We start from the raw sequence: 18,254 nt of genomic DNA, 5'->3' as shown, positions 1-18,254 counted from the left end.
TTTTCTATCAAATTTACCCCCTTGATCTTGGCCCTAACTGAGACCAAAGAGTCGGAGCCTAGCCTCCAGCTTATTCGTAGTGTGTGGGGTAGAAGGTCATGTCAATGGGCAACCCTACTGGCAGATGGGGCTTCTGGCGGTATTTGGGTGGCCTGGAACCCAACAGAGCTCCATCTCTAGTCGTTCCACATTGGAGATTTCTCGGTCACCGTCCTCCTCTCTCGGGCTTCAGATGGTTTTCCTCTCAAATTCTCAGCCATTTATGAGCCCAACTCTCCTCTCCGTCCCCGCCTCTGATCCGCATTAGACTTTGTAGCTTCTTTACCACACACTGCGTGGTGCTTGGGTGGTGATTTCAATATCACCAGATGGTCTTATGAGAGGAACCTAAACCCCAACATCTCCCAGGGCATGTTGGAATTTTCTGACTTCATTACTCCTCAAGAACTCCTAGCCATTTCTCTCCAAGGGAATGACTTTACTTGGTCGAACCACTCTGTACAACCCTCCCTAGCGAAGCTGGATCGCTTCCTCCTCTCCTTGAACTGGGAGGCTTTCTTCCATGGTTTTCCATGTGTTCTCTTTGCCTAAACCCACCTCGGATCACTGTCATATTCTTCTTAATACCCAGGCGGTAAGAAGGGGGCCCAAACTTTTTCACTTCGAACTGGCCTGGTTAGAAGAGCATACCCTCCTTGGCCTTATCTTTAATTGGTGGACTTCTTTCTCATCCCAAGTCTCGGGTGGAGCTGGCTTTAAGTTACAAACCAAACTCCAACCCCTCAAAAAGTCTCTCATTACTTGGAGTAAGTCCCTACCAAGAAACTATTCTCAAACAAAAAGCTCTTTCCTCAAATCCATCCAAGAGCTTGATGATGTAGAAGGGTCTAGACCCCTTACAGATTCAGAGGCTAATCTTAGAACCCAAACCAAGCTGGACTACCTTTCTACCCTCGAGAAAGAAGAAATATTTTGGTACCAGAGATCCAGAGTCAAAGCAAACTGCTAAAGAAGACCAACTTTTTTGGACCAGAACACCGCCTTTTTTCACCGAAAAGTGAACTGCCGAAGAAGACTCGATTTCCACTATCAAGATGGATAATCGCTTTTAGGTATGTGGCCCAAAGGGGCTATGTAGAGAGACTTGATTACTTCAAGTCTCTCTACGTGGGCCCTTTGGCCCACAGACCTAGGATGACCACCCTGGACTTCTTAACCCTTCCTGATCATTGGTCATGTTGGCTGGAACGACCTTTCTCCGAAGAGAAAATCTCCTGTGTCATCGACCAACTAGCCATAGATAAAGCTCCGGGGCCAAACGGTCTTCCCATGGCCCCATTTAAATCCTTCAAGGGAACCTTTCTACCTAATCTCGTGAGCTTTTTCGAAGAATTCTACCAAAGGGGAATCTTAAACAAAACCATCAACGCCACCTTTATTGCTCTTGTTCCCAAGAAAGAAGGGGCGGAGGAGCTAAAGGACTTTCGTCCTATTAGTCTACTCAACTCTTCATACAAGATTCTGGCCAAGGCTCTGGCTTTGAGACTCAAGCTTGTCCTCCCACTGACCATCTCTCTGTCCCAATCTGCCTTCATCAAAGATAGACAGATCTTGGATGGGGCAGTGTTAGCACATGAGTGCCTCCACTCCAAGAACTTATCCAAGAGGCCAGGCTTAATTTTCAAAATCGATTGGGAAAAATCTTATGACCATGTTGACTGATCTTTACTGAATGAGACAATGGCCAGAATGGGTTTTGGAAACCTTTGGAGAAAATGGATGAAAGGCCGCATTTCCCACAATCATTTCTCGATACTTATAAACGGGAGCCCAAAAGGGTTTTTCCCTTCCTCCAGGAGGCTTCGCCAAGGGGACCCTATGTCCCCCTTTCTCTTCACAATCGTTGCAGAGGTCTTTAGTAGGTCCATCTCTCGCCTCTACCAGCGAGGCCTTCTTTCAGCCTTCCAATGCAGCCCACAAGGTCCTTCGGTGTCACACGTGCAGTATGCAGATGACACCTTAGTCTTCCTTGATGCTACTCCACAAGAAGTCGAGAACCTTAAGCTCTTCCTCAAACGCTTCGAACTGCCACTAGCTTCAAAGTTAACATGGATAAATCAAAAATGATGGAGGTGGGTTTGACTACTCAAGAGATCAAGGCCCTAATTCCTTCTTGAGACTGTAAAGTAGAGGACTTCCCCACCACCTACTTGGGCATACCTTTGGGCTTGGGAAAGCCGAAAAAGAGTCTATGGGCTCAAGTCATCGACAGAGTGGATACACGTCTGGCTGGTTGTAAAGGGAGATATCTCTCTCTGGTCGATCGGTCAACGCTGGTCAAAGCTACACTAGCCAATGCCTCGGTCTACTTAATGTCCGTCTTCCACATGCCGGCTTCGGTGGCTAACAGGCTGGACCAGCTCATGAGAAACTTTCTATGGTCTAGTCAAGCGAAAAAAACCAGACATCATCTTATCTCATGGGATGTTGTCCGTCTACCCAAATCCCAAGATGGTCTAGGTATCAGAGACCTCAGAAAACACAACCTGGTCTTGCTAGGGAAATGGTGGTGGAGATTGGCCACCCAACCTAACTTTATCTAGGCACAGGTCATTCGTAACAAATATCGGATTCCGGAACACAAGTGGGTGCCCGACATGATCTCCCTCAGCAGGGCCCCTAGAGCCTGGAAATCCTTTGCCTCCTCTCTTGCTCTTGTCAAACAATCTATCTGCTTCCATCCTAAAGAAGGCACTAAATTGCGCTTTTGGTCAAACCTCTGGATTGGACACTCCCCTCTTTGTGACCTCTTCCCGTCCCTCTCACCTATCCTCTAACAAAGATTCAACCATAGCCGAAGAAATGGTCATTTCAGGGAGTCAAAGAATCTGGGATCCCTCTTTCAGGAGAAACCTCACCGAAGAGGAATCTACACTGTTCATGTCCCTGGCGGCTGCCTTACACCCAATCTTCTTATCTCCTTTTGTGAGAGATTCTTTGGTATGGACACTCTCTATGTCTGGAAAGTTCTCAATAGCCTCTTTATATAAAAAACTTATCCAACCCCCACTTACCCACTTAACCCCCCCTCTGTCCTTTCCAAAGTTTGGCCCACTATTGTTCTTCCAAAAGTCCAAACCTTCAATTGGATTGCCAGTAGTCAACGGGCTCTCACAATTGACCAGCTTCAAAAAAAAGGCATCTCGCTCCCTAACATATGTGCTATGTGCTTGAATGAGGAGGAGTTGAACCCCCACCTTTTCTTACACTGCTGTCAGGCCTTCGAACTGTGGAGTCCTATACTTCAATTGTTCCATATTCAATGGGTCCTTCCTCCCTCGGTTAAGGCTCTCATCTCCTCCTATTCAGGCTGCCATTGGCCTAAGGCCGGCAGAACTTTGTGGAAGTCAGCAATCACTACAAGCATCTGGGTCTTATGGCTTGAAAGAAATGAGAGGATATTCGACACAAAAACGAAGTACCAATGCTATTCCATAAGGTTATCTCCTTAGTAACGTTTTGGGCTTCCACCCATAAGGACTTCATAGGGATCCCCACTAATACTTTCCTCAATCAGTGGGAGAATATCATTCACCTTCAACCTTATAAGAACCGTAGACCCCACAATTGGCAGCCCCCTCCTGAAAATGCCATTAAGCTGAACTTTGATGGTTGTTCATTGGGGAACCCAAGACCTTCAGGAGTCAGAGGGGTCTTCCGTGATCACAACCGCAATGTCCTCCTAACCTACTCGGAATATGTGGGACAGGAAGACTCCCATTTCGCTGAAGCTTTGGCACTTCTTATGGGCCTCAAAAGCTTTAACCCTTCATGGGGCCAGTCTTTGGTGGTCGAAGGAGATGCCCAAAACATCATCTCTTGGGCAGCAGGCACTACTTCTCTACTTTCGTACCTTTCCAGGATTTTTGACGAAATCTACCACATGCAGGGATATGAACGTCTTATGGATGCATACTTGGCGGACGTCGAACAAGCTCGCCGATCTTCTCGCTAAAGACGGAGCACGGGCACGTGTGGAGGATCCCGATCGGTCCATCTCCTTTTTTGCTCTAGACCACAGAGGGTTTCTAGGGCCGTAGTTAGCCTCTCTCTCCTACTTGTACTCGGGCGTACTTATAAGCCCCATTTTTGCTACACCAATTTTTTGTAATTAGGCATGTGACAAGGCCAATTTTTTGTATAGGGTCTTTGGACCTATTTTTTGACCGAGGTACCTGTCTCTTGGGTACTCTTGGTCCTCTCTCTCCTCTTACAGTTGTACTCCTTCCTTTTGCAATACAATGTTAACATTAAAAAAAAAAAGGACTTTTTTCTAGGCAACGTTCCAGCAAAACAAACGTGCTTTAAGAGAGTAAAAAAAACTACATTCTGCAAACCGAGAACATTGATGAAGCCCCCACTATAGAGGGAGTCCAAAAGAACCCAATACAATAGAGATTAGCACCTTTCGGTTTACCATATATTTTGCCTTGGCAGGCAATTATAGGTTACCTTCACATACTTCTTTGTTGTACCGTAAAATTTATGCTCCTTTCTAATGGTGTAATTGAGTGGGGCCGGCTGGCAAAGAAAGAATGAAGAAGAATTTTTCTATTTTTTCTTATTGTATTACCACCCGAATCACTCACAAGTGTCCGTATATAATATGAACCAAATAAAATTGTCAAGAACTCTCAGTCACTTGCCATTAAAATTAAAATACATTTCAAATACAGATCTGGAAATAAAAATGCAATAGAATCAAAAGAGCATAAACTAAGAGAATACATTATACCTTGCCTTAGGTTACCCCCAATGATTTAGCACACCCCACACTGGGTCTCCTCCACCTACGGCCCACGAAATCTAAGTCCAAAAACTTGTCTCACAAATCTGGGAAGACTAGGCAAAAGCCAGTAGAGAGCACGGCATAATATATGCTTGACCAAGGCTCAAGACATGAACATAAGGCCAGGACCCAGAGCTAGGCTATGTGGTTTGGGGGTGCCACCCCTTGGCTTAATTTTCCTTCCTAACCCTAAAGTTTGTAGAGAGAGGAAGAGAGATACTTAGAGAGTGGCGTGTCACTCCTTTAGGCACAAAGAGAGGGAGAGATCAAGTGTAGAGAATGAGCCCAGAGGTTAGGGTTTTGCCATTTTGTGAGACTTAATCTTGACCTTTGATCTTGGAGATATGTGGGGTGAAGAGATCTCATCCATTCATCCCTTAAATCAGCCACTATGATTAAAAGGATGAGGTAGAACAATTATCCCTCAGTTTCCATAACTCCATTCCTATCAAATATTGTGTAGAGAAAGTAATAAATCAATCACAATTAATTTCTTTATATCTTCTTATTTTGAAATCAACACAATTAATTTCCTACACGTCCCTATGTTGAAATCAATCAAAATCTCTGCACAAAGGGTTTTTTAGAATATCAAGTCAACATATGGCATAATTGCCGTCTTTCAATTTAGGAAAGTTTGGAGGAGGTGGGGCGCACTACCCATAGGGTGGCCATGTGGGCCCTACATCCCTTAATATGGTGGGCCCAATGTACCCCAATAGGCCCCAAATACTTTAAACATAATTTTAAATAATAAAATAATTTTATAAAATCTCAAAATATTTTATTTTTCTCTCTGATTAATAATCCAAAAAATTGATTTTTTCCAAAAAATTGATTTTTTCTTAGTTAGAAATCATTTCTCGATAAAATAAAATACCTAGAGAGGTCTAAAATTATCTAAAAAATAATTAACATATTTAAACATATCTAAGAAGATTTGATGTGAAGGATCCATAGAGTTTGGATTACGACAAATATACTGATGACTCATCCTCTCTAGAGACTGTATCTCATTGCACCTTCTCAAACTGACCCAATAGTTGCCATGACCCACAACCTCTCACAAGGGTTTATGATTGGGCTATCAAATTCAGCCAATAAAGTGAAAGAGATATGATTCTAGACCATAGATTACAGGTCTGTTCTTGAGGACAAGTCCATGCCTCATTTCAGCAATATGCTCATTTCAGCAATATGCTCCATGGGTCCTTCTGACATAGTTCAGTATTGCAGGGCGTCATCTCTTCTACACATGTACATGTCACACACCCTTATACAAAAGGGCCACTTCTCGGACAGCTATCTAGTGTACATACCGTATGATGGTAATGATGAGGATTTAGGCCCTTGTTCTCTCAAACCATCCATTACACACAAGGGTAATGATGGGAGTGATTTTGATTTTATGGTGTTAGCATTTTAAACACTTGGTTAAATAAAAAGGTGTATTACTAGAAAAGCTCATCCACCCTCATTTTCTTACATACTCGTTTGCTTTTATTTAAGAGAGAGAAATTCTTTACTGCAATTCTCTTGTTGCACTCTTGCTCTTCAAACTAGTATTAGGCTTTTTTCTACACTAATCTACATATATGAGGGTTTGACTTCACATGTACATTCAGTTGTTTTCTCTATTTTTCACTTTCATTTCTCAACTTTTGTTTTATTTTGTTTTGTCCTATTATTTTTCTTATTTTTGGTTTTTTTTTTTTTTAAATATGGTTGTCTTTGTAGTCAATTTTCTCATAGGTCAAGTTGTTTCTCATATTTTATTCTTCTTCCTCTTTTTTCCCTTGAGGGTTTTATTTAGGTTGAATTTGTGTTTCTATTTGACTGGTTTTATGGTGTTCTTGCTTCCCTATGCAAATGAATGGTCAAGATCCCTTGTTACTTGGCAACATTGGAAAGACAACTCTTCTACATAAGTTGAAGAATGAGGTAATATTCTTGCTATGGGTTTTACTGATTTGATGTTTTTGTCTTTTTGTATTATTTATTGATTTGTGCTTTCTTTTGCATGGTTTATTTCAAATCTTGTTTAAGTTGCACAAAGAATGGAATTTTTTGATGAACAAAGAAAAGAATTATTTGTATTGGTCATTCATTTGTGAGTCAGTTATTCAGGGCTTTCTTATAATAAGCACTTGAAAGAGACAAACTGCTTGTTCCTACTACACAATGTGCCTGCCGAACCTGTCCACCTGTGCCCATCTTCCAGGATTCCTCCAATTCCTCCCTGCTGCGCCGTAATGCGTAGAATATGTACTAAAAACATTCAAAAGGAGAAGATGATAATATTTGGTCACTCCAAACATAGAAAATTGAAACAAAAGAATGAGCATTAGCAAGAGAAATAATGTTGCTTATTAGCAGTCACAATGTCAGTTTACTAAAGGCTAGAAAGTCTATAGCATAGGAGGATGGATCGATTTTGGTATTCCTAAAGAGCATTGCACTTGGCCTAAAGCCTAGTGAAATTTTTTTTCATGGTTCAATCACAACAAAGTACAACCATTTTCTTTTGGAGTCCGCATAGTGTGGTTGAACATGGGCCATGTATGCCCAATCTAATGGGCATCCCACAAATTGTATATTAAATTCACAAACCTCTTTGACAAACTTCAGTTCCGAGCTAGGCCAAGTAGTTTTATAGAGCCAATCTTGGTCTGTACCCAAATCATAAAAAAATTGATTTCTCACTAAAAGTTCAATCAACCCTATCCATGGGTCATGAATTCGTAGTAAAGAAGTGAGGATATTGTCATTTGATGGAGCTTCTTATGGTGGCTTTATTGTGTTGTGGCAACCTTGGAGTAGTGAGTTTTATTATCATGGACTGAAATAACATATTGAAGGCCTTGACAACGATCCACTCTTGTATTTCCAGAGGGAGCTTTGTGAATAATGAGTACATAAGTATGTTTAAGATGGTATGTAGCTATGTGCATTCTATTTCATTTTAGGTGCACATTAAGAAATAACCATCATATGACGCTGTTTGTAGACATGAATGTTGTTTTGGTCATTTATGACCTGCTTGTTAGATTTATTCATAAACTGATGAGCAATTGGTAAGATGCATAATAGACTTTATTTTAGTTGGAATTCTTATTTCCTCTTCCCAAATATATCTTGATAAATATTTAATTTCTCATTTGGCCCATTAGATCATTGGATCTGGAGGCATTTTATTTTGATTTGTCATATGCATGATGAAATTATGCACCTCATGAGTTTGGCAGTATTTAATTTGCTCATAGAACATGTGAGTAGCTGAATGGATTAGATGAATCAAAGATGCAGTTTTTAGACATGTTGTGGTGTGTGGCTCTACCACTGTATCCGATTAATGTGTAATTGCTTCTGACATACCAGTAGACAATCTGATGAGCCTCACCAAGCATGTCTCATTTTTTAGTGTCAAACATGGAGGCATTTTCCTGTTCACATTTAGAAATTTCAGACATGGACACATATGGTTTAACATGTTTGCCCCCATAAGTTTTGGCATGTGTCTAGAAGTTGAACAACCATATTCATATATGGGATGCATGTATTTGCTTTTTTATTTTAATTCTTCTTATTTACTTTTGACAGTTTTATTATTTATATTTCTTTTTATAGCTTTTGAATTTGTCTTCCATCTTATGTCTCATCCGTGCGATTCATCACAAAGGAATATTTGTTGAGGCGTGTTTCAACATTCAACCAAATGCATATTTGAATTAGGCCCTCACTTCACTAATAAGAATTAACATCACTTCATGTGAATTGTTGTTTTACGTAAACTTAATCTCAGTTTAAGATGAATCTTCTCTTGAGTCACCTTCCAAATCATTGTTAGCACTTAGCAGCCTTTGTACTTGCATCAAATAAACCTCACATGACATGAAAATTCTGCTAGCTCCCCAAAACAAAGGAACACAGTATTTAGGTCTGAATGCAGATTGAACTGGACAAGATATTGTGTCTCATTTTTGTCTAAGATGCCCTTTTGTAGGGATTGTAGTTTTTTCAAATTTAGTTATCTCATACATTATTTGTGAAATTCATTTCTGTTTGTAGCTCAATTTTACCGAACTTGTACCTGAATTGAGGTCTGCTCTTCAAACTAGCAAACGTTTTGGGAGAGGTGTAACTATGCAGGGGAAGACCCTAACAGCCTCACTATTCTTCAAGTTACTATCAAACCATTCTAGTTTGATGTTCTATGATGTGATTCAATGTTTCTAATGGGCAATCTCAATACGAATTGTGACATACATGACCAGATTGATTTCAAGTTAATTAAACCCTGGTAATGCAAATTCTAGAATATTGTCTCATAGCATATTAATCATATTTCTATCGCGAACTCTAATTTACGTGGGGAACAGAATGTCTTCTGATTTAGGAAATGAGACGAAGGGGCTGTAGTCAAGTGTAAAGAGGAGGGTACGTAGTGATAGTTGAGTTGACTGCATGGTTGCTTGGGAACTTTCAAGCCTGGTCATGGAGTGAGGTACTGCTTGCTTGAATCACCATGATTTGACATTTATTCAGGGAGGTCTGAAATAGGTGGACGGACGATTTGTGGGAATGGAAAGATGTTTTTTTCTTTTTGGTGGTGGAAGTTGTTGGAAGAGGAAGGGACAGTGAGGCTGCAAGGGTAGTGAAGCAAGTACTAGAATCCTACAGGTTGGGTGGGAGAAAAGGCTAGGTTGTGGTTGGGGAGATTTGACAATTTTTATTATTTATATTTCCAAATGCATATGGGAATTGGGTCCCTCACTTCACTAATAAGAATTAACATGTCACTTCATGTGAATGGTTGTTTTACGTAAACTTAATCTCAGTTTAAAAGAATCTTCTCTTGAGTCACCTTCCAAATCATTGTTAGCACTTAGCAGCCTTTGTACTTGCATCAAATAAAACTCACATGACATGAAAATTCTGCTAGCTCCCCAAAACAAATGACCACAGTAATTAGGTCTGAATTGTTCCAGCATTCATGCAGGTTGAATTGGACAATATATTGTCTCATTTTTGTCAAAAATGCCCTTTTGTAAGGATTGTAGTTTCTTCAAATTTAGTTATCTTGCATTATTGATGAAATTCATTTAGCAATCTAGAGGAACCCAAATGACAACCCAAACTCCTAAATAACAAAGAGAGAGAGATAGAGAGAGAAGAGAGGCCAAAATTTAGAGAGGGATGGGAGAAATGAATGTCGTGATATGTTCCAAGAATCCTAGACCATGAAATAAACTGAAAGAGTGAGAATTCCCCACATGCTTAAACATGCCCTATAGACTATAGACTACACAGAGACGAATTGGACTTAAAAATAGAAGACCAAGAGATAGAGAGAACCCAAACTGATAAATAAGAGAGAAACCTGATTCACCTGCAAATATTATAAGTCCGGGATCAACGAACTCGACTCAACATCCCAAAAAGATCTGCAACTCAAATTCCATGAGCTATTTCTCTATCACCCCAACTGCTTGCACTCTTGCATTATCTCGTTCTCTCTCAACTCAACCACTCTCTCTCAAGGAGGCAAGGCATGCCATGCCCTTTTCACAAACTCTGGCTTCCAACACCTCATCTCCGCAGCTGCTCACATGGTCACCATTTACACTCTCTGCAACGACCTCCACTCTTCAAACCTCCTCTTCTTCAACAACCCCACAAAAAATATATACCTTTTTAACACAATATTCGAGCTCATGGCCATGTTAATCAGCCAACCCAAGCTTAAGGGTTTTGGAAATCTTAAAGGGTTAAGTAATGGGGACTTTTTGGGATTAAGGTATAGGATTGAGAAAAAAGGCATGAGTGTAGAGAAGAGAGAGATGAGCAAGAGCTCTATTGGAGTCTGAGATTTAGTGGTGGAGAAGGGGCCCCAAGAACAAATAGGGGGGAGCAGCCTATGTTCAATATTGGGTTTGCAAAGAGAGAGGTGGGATCTTTGTTGGAGGAGAGACGCACGCAAACAAATTTGATGTGGAAATTGAAAGCCGCAAAATTCAACTACAAGTTGAATTTCTATATATTCGGATTTTTTGCCGTTATTTGAATCTTAAAAGATATGATTTGACTCTATCAAACAAGGCATGTAAATTTTTAAAATTAAGAGTTTTTTTAGATTTTATATTGTCTTATAATATTACAATATCACGGTTTTATCAACCAGTCCCTTAGTGATTCATGATTTATATAATTGAGTATGTTATGTGAATCTTGAGATTGTCCTTTAATCGTGTGGTATGAACTTTAATGTTCTTCTTTGTTGTTTATGTGAATTGATATCCCATTGGATTATTGTAAGGGACCTATTAGGGTTGAATTTTTATTATTCAAATGTGTATAAACCAAGCTTGTGGGTTGGAATTTATGTATTGTGGTTTTGTATTGAGATATTCATAAATTTAAACCCTTGTGTTTTAATACAATAAAAAAGTTTTTTAAAAGATTGCATATCTAGCCCATTGGTCTTATACCACCAACTGGAAGGTGGGTTTCTGATAAAGCTCTCTTTTTTATGGTTTTCATAGACTTCTTTGGTTTTTGTTTTGTGACATTTGTTTGGGTTGGAGTTTTGGGTTTTGAAGGGTTTTGTTTGGGGTTCTATAGGTTCATGGCCATTACAGCTTTTAGCCTCTCACTTCATATCTCTTTGTAAATTATCTTGGATCAATTCTTATCTTGCTATGAACTTCCTATAAGTAGTGAACAGTGTAGGCCAAGATTGCTCTTTTGTTCTTCATTGGTTTGTTTGATGATTGAGTTATAGGTGTTTTGTTTTGGGTTTTGCTTTATTGATTGATTTTGCAGTTTTTTATCTCATGTAGCAAGGTAAAGCTTGAATGATACAATTGTTATCAGTTACCTGTTTGTATCCGGCTATTAAGATGGAGGAAAATTTTGTGCCATTATCTCTTCATTTACAAGTTAAGGAAGCTAAATATGTATTCTAATCTCGAACGAATCTGAGAACGAAGCTTCTTGCACATAGCACCTTGAAGTGAGAATGCAGTCTGTGTCACCATTCTTTTTTGTTGATTACTTTCTTCATAAGATCAATGGCTCGATTCCTGGGCCCTATGAGCTTGTCTCTATAGATCAAGTGAAATAATCTTAAGAATTTGGGAATAACTTATCATGGGTCGTGTGTGTAGAGATGAAGAGAGAGAGTGAATGAGAATCATAATTCGATCTATAAAAATATCAAAAAATATAATTGGAACCGTCTAATTTATTGCTTATCTTATTAACAACTTATTCCCAAAAAATCGTTTTTATTGGTCATGTATTACTAGGGAATTATTAACTTATAGAATGAACGATTAAACTGCATTAACAGTAAATAGCAAGAACCTAGTTTCCATCTTCAAAATGCCAAATGGGATCTTTTTCATATATTGGTTCTTTCAAGAACCAGCCAAAAAATATTGTTTTCAAACTTAGGTTATACATATACTAGAATCTGCAAAATCATGAATTGAGAGAAACCCAGGATTTACGTATCCAGGGACCCAAACGACCCTTTAATGAATGGATAGGGTAACTAGTTGTACTTAGGGGTGGCAACGGGTCTAGTATGGGTCGAGTCCAGCTAGATCCAAACCTTGGGTCCAAAAGTTGGACCCATACCCATTCCCTTCGGGTCTGGGGTTCATTGCCACCATATCCATGAGCTTTTCTTCCCCCCCCCCCTTTTTTTTTTACCAGCATATACCTATATTATTGACAACATGTTCATAATCTCCTACCATTATGAAGTAACGTATTTGATGAGAAGAGAGCACTTGTCTTACAACAAAGCAATGTATTTGATGAAAAGAGAGAGATCTACCGCTCTATTCGATTAACGGTAGTTAGGATAAAGGGAGTAGCATTGAGAGTAAGAATGGTTTTGGCTTTCATATTTGTTTTTTTTTTTTTTTGTTTATACAGATGAATTGTTTTATGCGAGCTGATATGCAGTCCAGAGGTATAAAGCATCAAGCTATTTTAAAGATGGAGGCAAATAGGTGGTCCATTTAAAAACAATTGAAACTAACGATCAAAATGTTTTCATAATAGAGTTATTATTTTTAATTTTCAAATTTTATTATTTTTTCATATTCATGATCCCCATGTTAAAATTAAATATTCTCTACAAATTAGGATCTAATTTTGTTTCAAAAATAAATTTATTAAGGACCTAATTCTACGTGTGAGGACTTACTAATTCCGGCTCGGCTCGGCTATGATTATGAAAAGAGGTAATAAACAAGAGAGAGAAAAGAATTGGGCTCGGCTCGGCTTATATAGGCTTGGCTTGGCTTTTTATCAGCTCGACTCGGCTTAAACAATGATGGCTCGACTTAGTTAGACTTAGCTAGGCTTTTATCAGCTCAGCTCGATAAAAAGCAGTTTAAATTTCATTAAAGCAAGCCGAAATGAGCTGAGTTAAGCCAATAAAAGCTGAGCCGCACCGTTTTCAGCCGAGCCGAGCCGAAAAGTTTCTAGCCGAGCTGAGCCATGTGTAGCCGAGCCGAGCCAAACTGCATGAACCAACGAAAATTTCACACGCCGAATTGAATGAGCCGAGAATCCCCCTCTTTTAAGATCATCTACCGCTCTCCTCTTTCTTTCATCTCTTCTTCCCCACTCACAAAATCTCTCCATCTCCCAAAATCTCTGTCTCCCTTCTCTTTCAATTTAAATCTCTCCATCTCCCTTCTCTTTCAATTTTCTGGACTCTTCCCCCTCTTATACTACTCTGGCAAAGTCCAACGACCCACACTAATCTCTCATCCTAACTTTCATTCTCACCGTCCCTCTATAGATCCACACATTTTGCAAACCATCTTTCTCTCTCTTACCACAAACCATTTCTTTCTCAACAATCACCGCTCATGGAGGACTGAAGACCATTTTTGCTGAAAGGCTGCTATATAGGGCAGTAAAACTTACTTTGCAAGCTGCTCTAGTGAGAGAAAAGAGGAGCTCTGATCTAGTTATGGATGTGAAACCTGGCAAGGCCATACCTGCTTCCTTGGAACTCCTCAATGAAGCATACGATGAATGTAGCAAGGTTTGAGCAGAGTATGTCATGACTATTTTTTTTTTTTTTTTGTGAACGATAGAGTATGCCAAGACTTTTCACCTAGGTATTGCTCTCTCTCTCGAATTGCTCTCTCTCCTATTGGAGGGAGGCTTGGGACTGAAGGAAGTTGGAATGGGTACTCTCTCCTCGCTCTATCCAAAAATTTCAATGGGTACTGTAAATGGGACAGGCTTTTTCAATTTTTCGCTCTTTCTAAATTAACATTTCTCTTTAGACTAAATTGTGTAGCATTATTTATACTCTCCTTGAAAAAAAAATGATTGATTGGCTACTATGTTGTGGGTCTTTATGTTGTTTCTCTGTTTTTTAACCTGTAATTAGCTACGTTACTCCTCTCTTCCTCTCTCTACTTCTCTTTCTCTCTCTTCACTTTACAGTAATCTGACAAAATTTTAAGATAGAGGTGGACAGTAATGTGACAAAATTTTAAGATAAAGGTGGACAGTCAATCATGCACAGAAAAACGCATATTCAAAATAATTTATAATTCATATATATAAAAAACTGGTAATGCGTATATTCATATTTCTAAAATTATGAATATCCAGATTCTGTTTTGGTAAACAGAGCCTTAAAGTTTTAAACGAAAGAAAACATTCTCGTTTCCCTTTTTTCTGCACCATTTTTATTTAAATGAAAGATAGCAGATAGAGAAGCTCACCGTGATGGAAATAATGTGCTCCCATAATGGGGTTAGACTATTTAGGACAATAGAGGCTGGTATGTGGTCTGGGATTGTATTCCCGAATGTGTAACATTCATTTTTATTAACATGCTCGGTGACCAAGTCTATTTCTTTCACCCTTCAAGAATTATACTTTTCTAGTCAGAGTTGAACTTGGATATTAGAGTTAATCTCATATTTTTTAGGCAAGGCACCCATTATATTTTCAGCAAAGTAGTCCGCTACAACTCTAATCAAATTGCCCCCCATAAAGCTTGACATTATTGTCCTATCTACTTTGTCATCTTCTAGCCATTTTTCTAATATTCTTCTAGCATGGCCATTGGCATTAGGTTTTATAATTGGAGGATCAGATTCAAGTACATCCTTCTTTTTTTTTGAGAACTAGGATCAGATTCAAGTACATCACCACCCTATCTTGGAACCATATTTTCTCTTTTTTTTTTTTTTTTTTTTTTTTTTTTTAACACACAAATTTGTTCTATTAATTTTTTCTAGCAATGGTACCAGATTGTCAACTAAAAGTTCCATGACTACCCTATGGCCACACTTTGGACGTCAAGCCAACCCAACAAATCCATGATTCACATGTCTCCCATGCAATGGGCTCGTGGTTAACCTATCAAAGATAACCACGTGAAGGACCATGGATAGTCATAGATCCCACGTGACTACTCCAAGGACAAGTTTGTGGTCACAAAGATCAAGAACTGCACAGGAGTGTCCTGATCTCTTTATCCAGTGCAAATGGAGTCTAACTACATGCAAACGAAGAACGAAGTACGCTTCTCTTACCCATTTTGGTCCAATATCATTGTCATGCTTGCGTGCTGCGTAGGATGCCATGCAGAGGCTTTTAGGCACTCGCCTTTACAAGCCACCATCTCATTGTACAATAGGGTCTTGGTTTCCTCTTGGTTCCCTCCTGGTTCAGCATCCACAACCCTGGATCCTCTATGGCGGTGCGTATTACAAGGACTATATACATCCACCACCCTGGATCGTCCAAGTCAATGCCTTTTCACATGCCAAGGCGAGAGCGATGGAGCCCCCTATACCAGTTCTAGTAGCTTGTTTTATCCAAGTAAAGCCCTACTTTAATAGCCTATTTCATCCAATTAGAGTACACCTTTTGTGATGATCTTTTTCTTGTAAGTAGCACATATCACATGGCCTGTTTTATCCATAGAGCCTTCCTCTCACAACATCTTTCACCCATGGATGTGTCACCCATTACTCTAATGGTTGCTTTCACTCAATTAGAGCCACACTCCCAGGAGTGCAAAAATATGACTACCTAAACACATGAATATATGAGAGCGGAAATAAAAAATCCAAGCGACACGGCTTTGGAAGTCGATTTATTCGGCTTATGATGCACTCATGCCATACGAATTACAATGTTCTTCATATTACATGTACATGTTTGACCTTTGCCCTGATAGAGCATTTGTAATACTTTATATTTTGTATCTCGTTTCTTTTGTGCTTCTTACACTTGGAATATTGGATTTCTGTTCGTTTCGTATATTTTAGGAAACTGCTAAATTCCTTCTTTCTGTTGAAAATGCAATTAGTGGAATACTGAAGCAAGCTTCTAATGAAGAGGGAGCCTTCAATTGGTCACTTTTACTATCAGAATGTTGGTCCACTTTTTGGGCATGATGTCGTAGATATGGTGCAGTAATTTTTTGTGCAAGGTTCTTTAGTACTGCAAACATGAAGAAAACATCCACTTTACTCATCTAAAAAGCAGATCAGAAAGGGAAAAAAAATAGACAGAACTATAAATCAAGACCAAATATCTTATTAATGCTCATGGTATGACTACTTCAAATAGGCACAAGTATAACTTGAACTTTTTCATTAATGTTAACTAATGGCTTTTCATATCCCGCTGGGCTTGCAGGACCTCACCTTCTTGTGCAGCAGCTCAATTGATTTTGAAACTTTTGGTTCATGAAATAATGTATCAAATTTTACTGTGAAGATAGAGGTTTTGGGTAAGTTCTCGTCCCCTTGTTTTCCCTGTGAAATGAAGATGAGCTGCAGTTAATATTTAGTGTTTAAATTGAATGGATACTTGGTCTGCTTCAATATTCTAATGCACTAACCATGGTATTGCTGGACCAAACCATGTGAAGTTATGAACATTTGTTGCCATGGGATGTATAGGGTTATATGCATGATCGTGAGTGTGGCTTGCTGCTGGACGTCAATATGTGTTAGAAGGTTTATCATTTTAGACAAGGGAGTCTGAAGTGAAAATAGTCAAGTTTTTTGGAAGAAGATGAAACATAAAACTAGGAGATGCATGAAGCTTTTCTCAGTAATGCATATTTACGTTAGGATATATTCTCTTTTTATAATTCTTTTCTGGCATGCAATGAGAAATGGAGCATGAACATGTGAACTTGTGCAAATATAGGGCTCACTGGTACTAAGAGGATATGTTATTTTCTAAGATGGGAGATGGAACCTTTATTCTTCCTTGTTTTTTATCCAAATCAGATGTAATTGCTATTCAGAATAGGGTTGGTTTGGAAACATAAGGGTAGTATCTATCAATTTTAGAGTAGTATTTGTTATGTTTCTAGACTGGCAACATATCTGTGAACTTTCAGGGATTGTACCTTTTATAATTGGCAAGCCTCTGCCATTTAGTGGTTTTTTATTTATTTATTTATTTGTTAATAAAGATACTTGACTATGAGGAACGTTTCTTCGGGAAGAAAAAAAGACTACGAACTATGGTTTCATATAGCTGTGACTTATTCCTAGATGCATTCGATTCCGAGTTAGCCAACTCATTTGCCACTGTATTTACCTTCTGAAAAATGTATTGAACAAGTTATTGAGAACTGGTCTTGGTTCTGTTAGTTCTTTTTAGTTCTTTTAAAACTATTGATGGCTTTCCAAAATTTCTAGATCACAGTGGCAGTATCAAACTCTATAAAACTGATGGCTCATTTGCAGTTATTCTTATCTTACCATTGTTTCTTGGTTTTTAAGTACTTAAAAAATGTTCTCCTTGGTTTTTTTTTTTTTAATAGACACATCATTAAAAGGGATGGGTAACTGTGGTAAACCTATAATCCCTTTGTCAGAGCCCTACATGCCCACATTTTAGTAAATTTGTTATTGTATTTCCTTTCCAGGATGATGCTAAATATTCAATAAATACATATTGAACAATGAGTCTGTACTTCTACAAAATAAACCCATGTATTCCATATGATCTAGAGATTGCCTTCTAAGCCAACAAATCACATTTAGTTAATCACTTTAGATAATATCAATCCTCGAAGTTCTATTTAGGTTTCTCAATCCATACGAGACTATGTTATTTTTGCCAAAGAGCCCTCATACCAAAAGTATTGCATGGATCTTTTAATTGTCTCCTTGTTTGTTTCATGTGATATCCCAAAAACATGCAAGTCTAGTGCTTCTCTTTGCAGCTCCAACAAAAATTCAGCTTTGATCATTTCATTATTTTCACCGTGGTTGGTGGTGAATCCAATCTCTCTTGAGGCTTGGGTCTCAAATCTCTCTTTCAATTTTCTGGACTCTTCCCCCTCTTATACTACTCTGGCAAAGTCCAACTACCCACACTAATC

The 18,254-nt window shown here is 38.9% G+C and overlaps 1 protein-coding gene across 14 annotated transcripts in view; it reads left to right on the top strand.

Moving 5' to 3' along the window:
• Positions 1-18,254, top strand: part of LOC18448777 (uncharacterized) — a 72,427-nt gene that overhangs the window by 28,835 nt on the left and 25,338 nt on the right. For 11 of the 14 annotated variants that reach the window (XM_088869496.1, XM_088869497.1, XM_088869502.1 and 8 more), the window contains 2 exons: positions 6,732-6,790; positions 16,547-16,640. The gene's annotated coding sequence lies outside the window, so the exon portion shown is untranslated. Of the gene's footprint in view, positions 1-6,731; positions 6,791-13,477; positions 13,931-16,214; positions 16,459-16,546; positions 16,641-18,254 lie in introns of those variants that run through there. The other 3 variants (XM_088869505.1, XM_020676284.2, XM_020676283.2) reach the window with 3 other exon arrangements.

The sequence above is a fragment of the Amborella trichopoda genome, chromosome 6 (assembly GCF_054954075.1).
Source record: "Amborella trichopoda isolate Santa Cruz 75 chromosome 6, AtrichopodaSantaCruz75HAP2 v2.0, whole genome shotgun sequence".
NCBI lineage: Eukaryota > Viridiplantae > Streptophyta > Magnoliopsida > Amborellales > Amborellaceae > Amborella > Amborella trichopoda.
The sequence above is the reverse complement of the archived record's forward strand: the minus strand, read 5'-3'. Positions and strand labels throughout refer to the sequence as shown.